Source organism: Dama dama, chromosome 32 (genome assembly GCF_033118175.1).
Source record: "Dama dama isolate Ldn47 chromosome 32, ASM3311817v1, whole genome shotgun sequence".
Lineage (NCBI taxonomy): Eukaryota > Metazoa > Chordata > Mammalia > Artiodactyla > Cervidae > Dama > Dama dama.
In genome coordinates, this window is record NC_083712.1 from 46,874,882 (window position 1) to 46,886,986 (window position 12,105).

A 12,105-nucleotide genomic window follows, 5' to 3' on the forward strand; every position below is an offset into this window, starting at 1 on the left:
CAGAAATTGGGAATTAGCAAAGCTCAAAAGCCAGAAAGTGAAAGGAGAAACTATTTCTGTATAGTTATTGCAACACTCCAGAGAAGCAGCAAGGCTCAGGTAAGCAAGGGAGCAGTGGAAAATGAGGGCGGAAAGGTTTCTCAGTGACAGACAAGGGCGGGTTCTGTACAAGTAACAGTGAGAGACAGAAATGGACGTCATGGTCCAAACACTGAATTTCAGAGCTAGGAATTTTTACCAGTTCCAGATGAAACAAAGAGCCAGAGAAGCTGTTACAAAAATAAGGAAGAGTCACCATATTGGAAAAGCCATAAATACTGACACTAAAATAACCAACCAACCAAACAAACAAACAAACAAAAAAAAAGATTAGGAAAAGAAGGGTAGAAAAATATTTCAAGTAAATAAATATAAATGATAATAATAAAAACAGTGCCCTTAATTCAAGAACCTTTTAAATTTTCAAATCATTAACTACATTGACTTTTAAAAGAAGGAACTTTAATCCATCATCTGTATCCAAAAACACTAAGTCAAAATGTTCTGTAAAGTTCCCACAAAATAAATTACTCAAACTTTAAATATGCTTAACAATTTTTCTTCAAATTTGGCTTCCTTTTCACTTCTCATTAAGAGCTGAAATTCTGCCAAAGTTGAAATGTATAGTTTTACCTATTTTTAGTTGAAGTTTAAAAGACATTTTAATGTTTTTTTCATTATCTACCCATGCAAAGAAAGATTTTGGATAACCTGTTCAAGGTTCCCTCAAACAGGCAGGATTTTCTTAAAGGATGAAAATTTTAACCTCACATCTATTCTTGAGTTAATTCCTCCAGTAAAAATTTTTTTTTCATTATTTCTGACCCTTTTCATCAGTGAAGAGGAGCAATGTGGGAAAAACAGTCTTTAAGCTACTTCTTTAAACTTATTCCTTTATATTTAAGTTAAACTACTTGGTCTTTTAACTACTTTTAATGCAACATTAAAGACTAGGTTTGGATGAGTCTTAGCTTATAGAGGAAAGAACTGATCTCTAAAACTAGGCAGGTAGAAAGGAAGCTAGTCTGATATTTCTCTTTAAACTGTGTCTATAAATGACTACTAAGTCAGACTCTCTCACTCTTAAGAAATGATTCCAATGTTTACTTTCTACAGTTTGTTAGAAAAACAAAATCTATTGACTATGCTTTTTAAAGCTAAACATTCTCCTCCCCTTATTCTGACATCTTCTTTATTACCCGTCTAACGTCCTTACTTAACTTAAATGCAGAGTACATCATGAGAAACACTGGGCTGGATGAAGCACAAGCTGGAATCAAGATTGCCGGGAGAAATACGAATAACCTCAGATATGCAGATGACACCACCCTTATGGCAGAAAGTGAAGAAGAACTAAAGAGCCTCTTGATGAAAGTGAAAGAGGAGAGTGAAAAACTTGGCTTAAAGCTCAACATTCAGAAAACTAAGATCATGGCATCTGGTCCCATCACTTCATGGCAAATAGATGGGGAAACTGGCAGATTTTATTTTGGGGGGCTCCAAAATCATTGCAGATGGTGACTGCAGCCATGAAATTAAAAGACGCTTATTCCTTGGCAGGAAAGTTATGACCAACCGAGACAGCATATTAAAAAGCAGAGACATTACTTTGCCAACAAAGTCCATCTAGTCAAAGCTATGGTTTTTCCAGTAGTCATGTATGGATGTTAGAATTGGGCTATAAAGAAAGCTGAGCACCAAAGAATTGATGCTTTTGGACTGTGGTGTTGGAGAAGACTCTTGAGAGTCCCTTGGACTGCAAGGAGATCCAACCAGTCCATCCTGAAGGAGATCAGTGCTGGGTGTTCATTGGAAGGACTGATTCTGAAGCTGAAACTCCAATACTTTGGCCACCTGATGTGAAGAGCTGACTCATTTGAAAAGACCCTGGTGCTGAGAAAGATTGAAGATGGGAGGAGAAGGGGACAACAGATGGCTGGATGGGATCACTGACTCAATGGACATGAGTTTGGATAAACTCCGGGAGTTGGTGATAGACAAGGAAGCCTGGTGTGCTGCAGTCCATGGGGTTGCAAAAAGTCAGACACGACTGAGCAACTGAACTGAAATAACAGTCCTTAATACTCATCATGTTAAATCTAGTTTTTTGTAATCCTTTCCATTTTTTCAATTTTGATAAATACCAGTTAGTCACTAATAGATTGAGGTCATATCACTAAGAAATAACTCAAGCTGGTCATCACTACAATCAAAGTATGGAAAAAAAACAAATTATTGAAACTGACATAGAGTTTTACTGAAGGTATGTTGACTATAATATGACCCAGAAATTGCACTCAGAGGTATATATCTGAGATAATATGTCAGATTTATCTATGTCCATCAAAAAGCATATTAAAAAATGTTCATAGTAGTGTTATACAGAATATTAAAAAACAGAAAAGAACCCAAATGAATATTTTTTCCTGCAGTAAAAATATTGAATAATAAATTCAGCAGTGTGGCAGGATATGAGAAAAATATTTTTCAAAATCTGATAAGGGGTTAATAACCAAAAGATACAATTAACTCATACATGTTGACATCAAAATCAATACCCCGATTTTAAAATGGGCAGAGGATCTGAATAGACATTTTTCTTTTTTTTTTTTGAATAGACATTTTTCTAAAGAATAAATGGTCAAAAGCACATGAGAAGATTTCAACATCACCAATCCTAAGGAAAATGCAAATCAAAACTGCAAAGATAGAACACTCATATCTGACAAAATGTCTGTTTTCAAAAGAACAATGAATAACAAGCGTTGGTGGGGATGTGAGGAAAGGAAACCATCATACACTGTTAGTAGGAACATAAACTGGTGCAGCCACTATGGAGAACAGTATGGAACTTCCTCAAACAATTAAAAATAGAACTGTTATACAAACTAGCAATTTCATACGTATACAGCCTTGACATACTCCTTTCCCAATTTGGAACCAGTCTGTTGTTCCATGTCCAGTTCTAACTGCTGCTTCTTGACCTGCATACAGATTTCTCAGGAGGCAGGTCAGGTGGTCTGGTATTCCCACCTTGTTAAGAATTTTCCACAGTGTGTTGTGATCCACATAGTCAAAGGTTTTGGTGTGGCCAATAAAGCAAAAGTAGACGTTTTTCTGGAATTCTCTTGCTTTTTTGATGATACAACGGATGTTGGCAATTTGATCTCTAGTTCCTCTGCCTTTTCTAAATCCAGCTTGAACATCTGGAAGTTCATGATTCATGTACTGTTGAAGCCTGGCTTGGAGAATTTTGAGCATTATTTTACTAGCATGAGAGATGAGTGCAACTGTGTGGTAATTTGAACATTCTTTGCCATTGCCCTTCTTTGGGATTGGAATGAAAACTGACATTTCCCAGTCTTGTGGCCACGGCTGAGTTTTCCAAGTTTGCTGGCATATTGAGTACAGCACTTTCACAGCATCATCTTTTAGGATTTGAAATAGCTCAACTGGAATTCTATCACCTCCACTAGCTTTGTTCGCAGTGATGCTTCCTAAGGCCCACTTAACTTCACATTCCAGGATGTCTGGCTCTAGGTGAGTGATCACACCATCGTGATTATCTAGGTCTTGAAGATCGTTTTTGTATAGTTCTTCTGTGTATTCTTGCCACCTCTTCTTAATATCTTCTGCTTCTTTTAGGTTCATACCATTTCTGTCCTTTATTGAGCCCATCTTTGCATGACATGTTCCCTAGGTATCTCTAATGTTCCCTTGGTTTTCTTGAAGAGATCTCTAGTCTTTCCCATTCTATTGTTTTCCTCTATTTCTTTTGCATTGCTTGCATTGATCACTGAGGAAGGCTTTCTTATCTCTCCTTGCTATTCTATGGAACCCTGCATTCACATGGGTATATCTTTCCTTTTCTCCTTTGCCTTTAGCTTCCCTTCTTTTCTTAGCTATTTGTAAAGCTTCCTCAGACAACCATTTTCCCTTTTTGCATTTCTTTTTCTCAGGGATGGTGTTGAACACTGCCTCCTGTACAATGTCGCAAACCTCCGTCCATAGTTCTTCAGGCTGTCTATCAGATCTAATCCCTTGAATCTGTTTGTCACTTCCACTGTATAATCATAAGGGATGTGATTTAGGTCAAACCTGAATGGTCTAGTGATTTTCCCTACTTTCTTCAATTTAAGTCTGAATTTGGCAATAAAGGATTTCCTGCTCTGAGCCACAGTCAGCTCCTGGGCTTGTCATTGCTGACTGTATAGAGCTTCTCCAACATTGGCTGCAATGAATATAATCAATCTGATTTTGGTATTGACCATTTGATGATGTCCATTTGTAGAGTCTTCTCCTGTTTTGTTGGAAGAGGGTGTTTGCTATATGCAGAGTATATCATGCAAAATGCCAGGCTGGATGAAGCACAAGCTGGAATCAAGATTCCTGGGAGAAATATCAATAACCACAGATATGCAGAGGATACCACCCTTATGGAAGAAAGTGAAGAAGAACTAAAGAGCCTCTTGATGAAAGCAAAAGAGGAGAGTAAAAAAGTTGCCTTAAAACTCAACATTCAGAAAACTAAGATCATGGCATCCTATTCTATCACTTCATGGCAAATAAATGGGGAAACAATGGAAACAATGACAGACTTTATTTTGGGGGGGCTCCAAAATCACTGCAGATGGTGATTGCAGCCATGAAATTAAAAGACACTTGCTGCTTGGAAGAAAAACTGACCAAAGCTAGATAGCATATTAAAAAGCAGAGACATTACTTTGCCGACAAAGGTCCAACTAGTCAAAGCTATGGTTTTTCCAATACTCAGGTATGGATGTGAGAGTTGGACTCTAAAGAAAGCTGAGCACTGAAGAATTGATGCTTTTGAACTGTGGTGTTGGAGAAGACTCTTGAGAGTCCCTTAGACTGCAAGGAGATCAAACCAGTCCATCCTAAAGGAAGTCAGTCCTGAATATGTATTGGAAGGACTGATTCTGAAGCTGTAGCTCCAATACTTTGGCCACCTGATGCAAAGAATTGACTCACTGGAAAAGACCCTGATGCTGGGAAAGATTGAAGGTGGGCGGAGAAGGGGACAACAGAGGATGAGATGAGAAGGTTGGATGGCATCCCTGACTCAACAGACATGATCATTTGAGCAAACTCCAGGAGTTGGTGATGGACAGGGAGGCCTGGCATACTGCAGTCCATGGGGTTGCAAAGTGTCGGACACAACTGAGCGACTGAACTGATATTATGCTACAATAAGGATGAATCTTGAAAGCATGATGGTAAGTGAAAAAAACCAGTCACAAAGGACAACATTCTATGTATATCCATTTTATTGAAATATGCAGAATGGGCATAACTATAGTGATGGAAAGTAGATAGATTCATGGTTTGGGGGGGCTTGGCAGGCTTGGGAGGGAAATGGGGAATGACTGCTGATGTGTATGGGATTTCTTAGATGATGTTAAAAATGTTTAAAATTAGATTTTGGTGATAGTTGCATAACTCTTTGAATATACTAGAAAATGCTGAACTATGTACTTTAAACGGATGAATTGTATCCTTTGCAGAATAAATGTCAATAAAGCTGTTTTTTAAAAAAGAACAAGACCCAGCAATGATATACACAACATTATAAGTGAATCTCACAGACATTTTTACGAGCAAAAAAAGCCAGACATAAAAGAGTATACATAGTATGAATCTATTTACATAATGCTCAAAGACTTGATCAAGTTGATAATAATATAAGCCAGAATATTGGTTACCTCTGAAGAGGTACCTCTGGGAGAATAGTGGAGAAGGAAATGGCAACCCACTCCAGTATTCTTGCCTCGAGAATCCTATGGACGGAGGACGCTGGTGGGCTCCCGTCTATGGAGTCACACAGAGTTGGACATGACTGAAGCGACTTAGCATGCGTGCATGCATTGGAGAAGGAAACAGCAACCCACTCCAGTATTCTTGCCTGGAGAATCCCAGGGACAGAGAAGCCTGGTGGGCTGCCATCTATGGGGTCGCACAGAGTCGGACACGACTGAAGTGACTTAGCAGCAGCAGCAGCAGGAGCAGCTGGGAGAATAAATGTTGACCAAGAAAGGGCACAAAAGAACCTACTGGGCTGCTGGAAATATTCTATATCATGATTTGGATGGTTGCTACATAGTCATAGCCAGATATATTTCATCAGTCTCTAATGAGTCCACTTTATGCTCTTTACAGTTTATTAAAAGTTAAAAGGAATAAACAATTGTGTGTTAGCATTTTCTTGGTCACCTAGATGTAGCTAAATGGTAAGTTGTTAAGAAGACAATATCTAGAGTTAAAGATTCTTTATTCCAATATTGGTTTCCCATTTCTTGGCTAGGATATTTTGTGTGAATTATTTAATATGTATGATTCTCTGTGTTAAAAAGATGATGATAATGACAACACCCACTGGAAAGTTGCCTTGGTAGGGAACCCATATGAAAGAAAGTATTTTGTAAACTGCAAATATTGGTAAATTTATTACAACCTCACAGAGAATGAAAAATTCACATTTTTTAAAATAAATATGCAGAAGAGTTTTCTAGAATGTTCTTAATTTAGATTCCTGGTATAACACTCTTACTAAATTATACTTTAACACAGTTGGACTATAGTAAAGATGCAAGAAAAAGTAGTCCAATGGAACTCACTGTTGTATTTTTTTTAAAAGAAAGTCAAAGTGTAATGTTTAAATAATTTTCTTTATTTTTGGCTGTGCTGGGTCTTCACTGCCGCACAGGGGCTTTCTCCAGTTGCTGAGTGTTTCTCGTTGTGCTGGCTTCTCTTGTTACAGAGCACAAACTCTAGAGCACGGGCTTATAGTTGGGGCACAGGAGCTTAGCTGCCCTGAGGCACGTGGGATCTTCCCTGACTAGGGATCAAACCCACAGCTCCTGCATTGGCAGGCAGATTCTTTATCACTGAGCCACCAGGGAATCCCTGTGGTATTTTTTTTTTTTTTTTTTTTTGGGAAGAAAGTTTTTCACTCCATTTCTTAATGAAGATCCTTTCGTCAAGATCTTCCATATTTTTACGTGCGTGAGCGCTAACTTGCTTCAGTCGTGTCCGACTCTCTGCAGCCCTATGGACTGTAGCCCACAGGCTCCCCTGTCCATGGGATTCCCCAGGCGAGAAGACTGGAGTGGGTTGCCATGCCCTTCACCAGGGGATCTTCCCGACCCAGGGACTGAACCAGCGACTCTTAGGTCTCCTGAACTGGCAGCAGGTGCTTTGCCAGTAGTGCCACCTGGGAAGTGCCTATATCACCTGAGAACTGGTTTTTCTGACTTCTGGAAATCAATGATGTTTTTTCTTTAAAATACCAAAAGAAACAGAGGGAAATTTGTGGTCTGTGCCTAATGAGAAATGGGTCTTGTCTACATGCATTTTGTTCACTGTTGTCAGTCTGAGGTTTATTCTATTTTCCTATTTGTATTCTCCCTCTGCTTCAGTTCTCTGACTTTAACTTTTTTTTAATCACCTTTGCATATACCTTGGAAGCCTATTTCAAGTCATCTTTAGAAGCGGATGCTATAATCAACAAACAGCAACATCAGAAGAATTTAATTAAATCTGAATACAATGCTAATCTCTCTGCTACAGAAGTCAAAAACAGATAGCAATACAAGAAGAAATACCCACAGATATAAGCACAGGTGCCCTATTTCACAGAATTTACTGAAGGAGTGTTTTGGTGCCCTTTATGTTGATTTTGATATCAGAAGCCAGCAGCCTGGCATGGAATCCGTAGAGGGTTAGGGATCTGGGTCCATTCTGTCTCAGACAGTGCCTGCCTCACGGTTAACTCTCAATTAAATTAATTAGTTAAATTAATTAGTACTGCCTCTAAAATGTAGTCTTTCTCTTCCTCGGAGGCATGGTGACAATTACACCAAATTTCTTTCTAACTACCATGAAAACCTAAGTTATAAATGTATGGGTTATGTGAGAGGCAGAATGAAGAGAAAAGTGGCTCATTGATATTGGGTAAACCAGATACTCTTTTAGTTTTTTTTTTTTTTTTCACTGCAGATAATAAAACCATCTGCTTCCATATGGAATTTTCCATGTGAAATGCTTGTTACTTTAAAGCCTACAAATGAGAGGTTTGATTATTCTTTTCTTACATAAGTATAAAGTATTACTAAAATGTAATATATAACTTAATTTTTTAATAAAGTAAGTAATTCCTTTAAATCAGTGATCTTGATATTTCAATTTCACATAAAGTATCCTCGCTGTACTTTATAGAAAAGATGAAGAGGTTTCTCACAAACACATATAGGAACAGGAGAAGGGAGGATAACAGGAGAAGGGAGGATAACAATAAAAATATTGCATGCCTGGAAGCAGATGGCTGAGCAGTCATTAGTTAGCAGGAGTGGAGCCTGAGTTGGCAGCAGGGAACACAGAGAACCCACTTCATCCCTGCCACAGAGTTCTCAAAAGACTCAGATGCTGGTAGCAACAGGCACTTCTGGAGCAGGGTGAGGGAGAGAGAGGCTCCAAATTAAAACACTCTGGTAAGGGGATTGAAAGAAGCAGTCACACATCCCAGGGGAGACCCCACCCCTCCGCAGGGAGAGTCCTTCCCTCGTCCCAGTGGAAGACATCGATGGATTCTCAAGAGAGGGTAAATGTACCAGGGATGCTAGGCAAAAAACAGGGAATCAAAAAATGGGAATTAAGTGGAAATGTGTGTACTGATTTTCCTGAAATCTCCAACCTCCAGAACACTGGCAGTCAGAACATTATGGTCTAGACAGATTAGAAAACTCTTCTCTGAGGAATCAACCAGCCCAAGAATAAAGATATAAAATATTTACAATGGGATATCCCTGTAAACAACCAAGACCACCTTATACTGAAGCTAAATGTCAGCCAGTCCCTCTTTCATGCAAAAAGGGTATAATCAGCTTTTAGTATATAAAAATGCAATTTTTTGTACATTGACATTTTACCCTATAACCTCTCTAAATTAGTTTAATAGTTGTAGATAGCAGTTGTTTATAGATTTCTTATAATAGTCTACATAGTCAATCATGACATCTTCAAAAAGAGATAGTTTTACTTACTTTTCAGATCTTTTTGCATTTTATTTCCTTTCGTGCCTCATTGTGAAAGCTATGCTTTCTGGTAAAATGTTGAACATAAGGGGTAATAATTAGCACCCTTGCCTTGGTCCTGATCTCAGGGAGAAAGCATTTAATTTTGAAACATTATGTATAATATTAGCAGTAAGTTTTTCATATGTACCCTTTATCAGAATGAGGAAGTCCCCTTTATAACTTGATTAAATGTTTTATCATGAATGAATATTTTTAAACATTTTTCTACATTGATTGAAATGATAATTTTTCTCTTTTATTAAGTGAATTATACTGATTTATTTTCAAATATTAAATCAACTTTGCCTTCCTGGATTTATTTGTTAGCATTTTGTTAAAAATCTTTGGGTCTCACAAGGATTACTGGTATGGATGGATGGATGGATTTTTTAGTGTTTTTGTCTGGCCTCATATTTGGGAGATATTGACCTCAAAACATGAGTTTAATAGGACCATCATTCTCCATATTCTGAAAGATTTTGTATAATAGCGTATTATTTCTTTTCTTAAACGTTCAATAGAATTCACTAATTGAATCATCTGGGCCTGAGTTTTCTAGTCAGTTTTCCAGTCTTCCTTGCTTAAGCAGACATAGACACAGAGACATCCAAGGATTCCCCAGATCTGAACAGAGAATCAATTAGCAAGCTTTGAAGAAACATGTCCCAACAGCAGAGGTTTGGATTTTATTGGTCTGTGGTCCTGAGCATCAGTGTTTTTTTAAAGCCCTCTAGGTGTCTTTGGTTATATTCAGAGTTGAGAACCTTGGCTACAATATAAAAGGCAAAAACAAAAACAACCAGAAAAGAGCAAAGTGGAAAAAACGGAGACTGTAAAAGGAAATGATAATTCTAAAGAAACTAGTAGTGATATTATCAAAGACATCAGAGATGATATTGAGACCATAAAACAATAAAAAATAAATTAATAAAAACAGCTTGTTAGGACTCAGAAGTTAAAGAGAACCGATTTCAAACACTGGATCTCCGTATCTACTGGCTTTGTGAAAAGTGAAAGTGATAGTCACTCAGTCGTGTCTGACTCTGAGACCCCATGGACTGTAGCCTGCCAGGGTCCTCTGTCTGTGGAATTCACCAGGCCAGAATACTGGAGTGGGTAGTCTTCCCCTTTTCCAGGGGATCTTCCCAACCCAGGGATTGAACCCCAGTCTCCCACATTGCAGGTGCGTTCTTTACTGTCTGAGCCACCAGGAGAGCCCAGGTTACTGGCTTTGTTCATTAAGACAGTCACTTAAGTTCTTGGAGACACTATTTCCTCATCTGCAAAACAGCAATAACAACATAGCGTCTACCTCATGTTTTCCTGTGAATAGTGAGATAATACTTGGAAAGTAGTTAGGAGAGTGCCTGCCATGTGAATTAACTAGTTCATAGCAGTCATTCTATTAGGAACTCTTTTCATTGTTATCTGTTATACTGAGTCAATAGGAGAAAATGCCATTGGCAGCATTCAATTAAATAAGCTATCTAAGTAGGGAAATTACTATCCAGATCTGAAAAGCAGACAATGCATCAGTCAGTGGAGAAGGTTGGAATCAGGGGAAAGGGTGTAAATTCAAATTAGTTTAATGTAGTGACTATTTATTTCTAAAAAGTGTCTTTATTTATAAAAATTAGCCTGGAAATTGCTTGCTCACATTTCCTCAGTGTTTGGTACAGGTTCAAATTTTCACAAAACCATCAATACTTGACAGCATCTGTGCAGGAAATCAGAACAAACTAGAAGGGTGGCTTTTATGGGTGCTTCTCTCAAGCTTTAATCTGGCTTCATTTTCAGGATTCTCTAACTCAGTAACATTTCAGTTTTAAAATAAACCACCATTAAACCTACAATTCTCTACTTCTGCTACAGATTATTTAGACTTCTCAAGACTACAAGGAGGATTAAATAACAGTACATTGATTAATAACAGTACATTGATTAATAACAGTTTGATTATACCCTCAATAAATGTTAATTGACATCATCAGCATCAACATTATGATTCAGGGTAAGACTCGCTAATGATGAACTTAAAACCCCTCACAGGGAATGGGAGAATGTTAGCTTGGAACAGCTCTGTAACTCCTCGCCTCAAGAAGTTCACATAGAATAGCGACTAAGAACTTGACACTGACTTATTCTCAGATATATTCTGTTTATGGCCTCTCTGTAGTGTTCACTGTGTTACCAAATGCAAGCTCACATGCCTGATGCACAGTGAGGCCAAATAAACTGAAATGCCAGAGTCTGGAGCAGAGGAAGGTTTTTGCAGAGCTGAGCAAGGAGAAAGGGTGGCTTGTGCTCAAAAACGCCCAAACCCTCTGAACAGTTCTGGCAAAGCATTTTAAAAAATATTTAGTTTTATTTATGTATTTATTTGGCTGTTCTGGGTCTTAGTTGTGGCACACAGGATCTTCTAATTTCATTGTGGCCTGTGGGATTTTAGTTGCGGCATGTGGGATCCAGATCCCTTGCCCAGGGCTTGAACCCAATCCCCTTACCGTGGGAGCATGGCGTCTTAGCCACTGGACCACCAGGGAAGCCTCGGCAAAGCATTTTTAAAGACAAATTGAGGGAAGGGCATGGAGGGTATGTGATCAGCTCATGCACAACTCTGATCAATCCTTAGCCTCAGGAAGTTCTGGGGGCTACCTGCCCATGATCATCAGGTAGTTAATTTCTTCCATTTGGTGGTGGTTTTAGCAGCTAAAAACCTGGGAAATACACATGGGATACTGTTATCCAGGTCCTTCAGAGAGGAGCTAAAGCAGGAGGTATGGGGAAGGTGTCTGTCCCTGGGAAAGCCCCTGTAGGATCCTGCTGGGTTACAGTTGTACTAATGATATGCAGTTTGGGGCCAGAATCATTTGGTCAGTCCCCATTCACTACTTCAACATTTTGTTTTTGGAACCAGCCAAAAAATGTGAAAAATAGCCAGCCAAAACTGTGAAAAATGTGAAAAATAACAAAC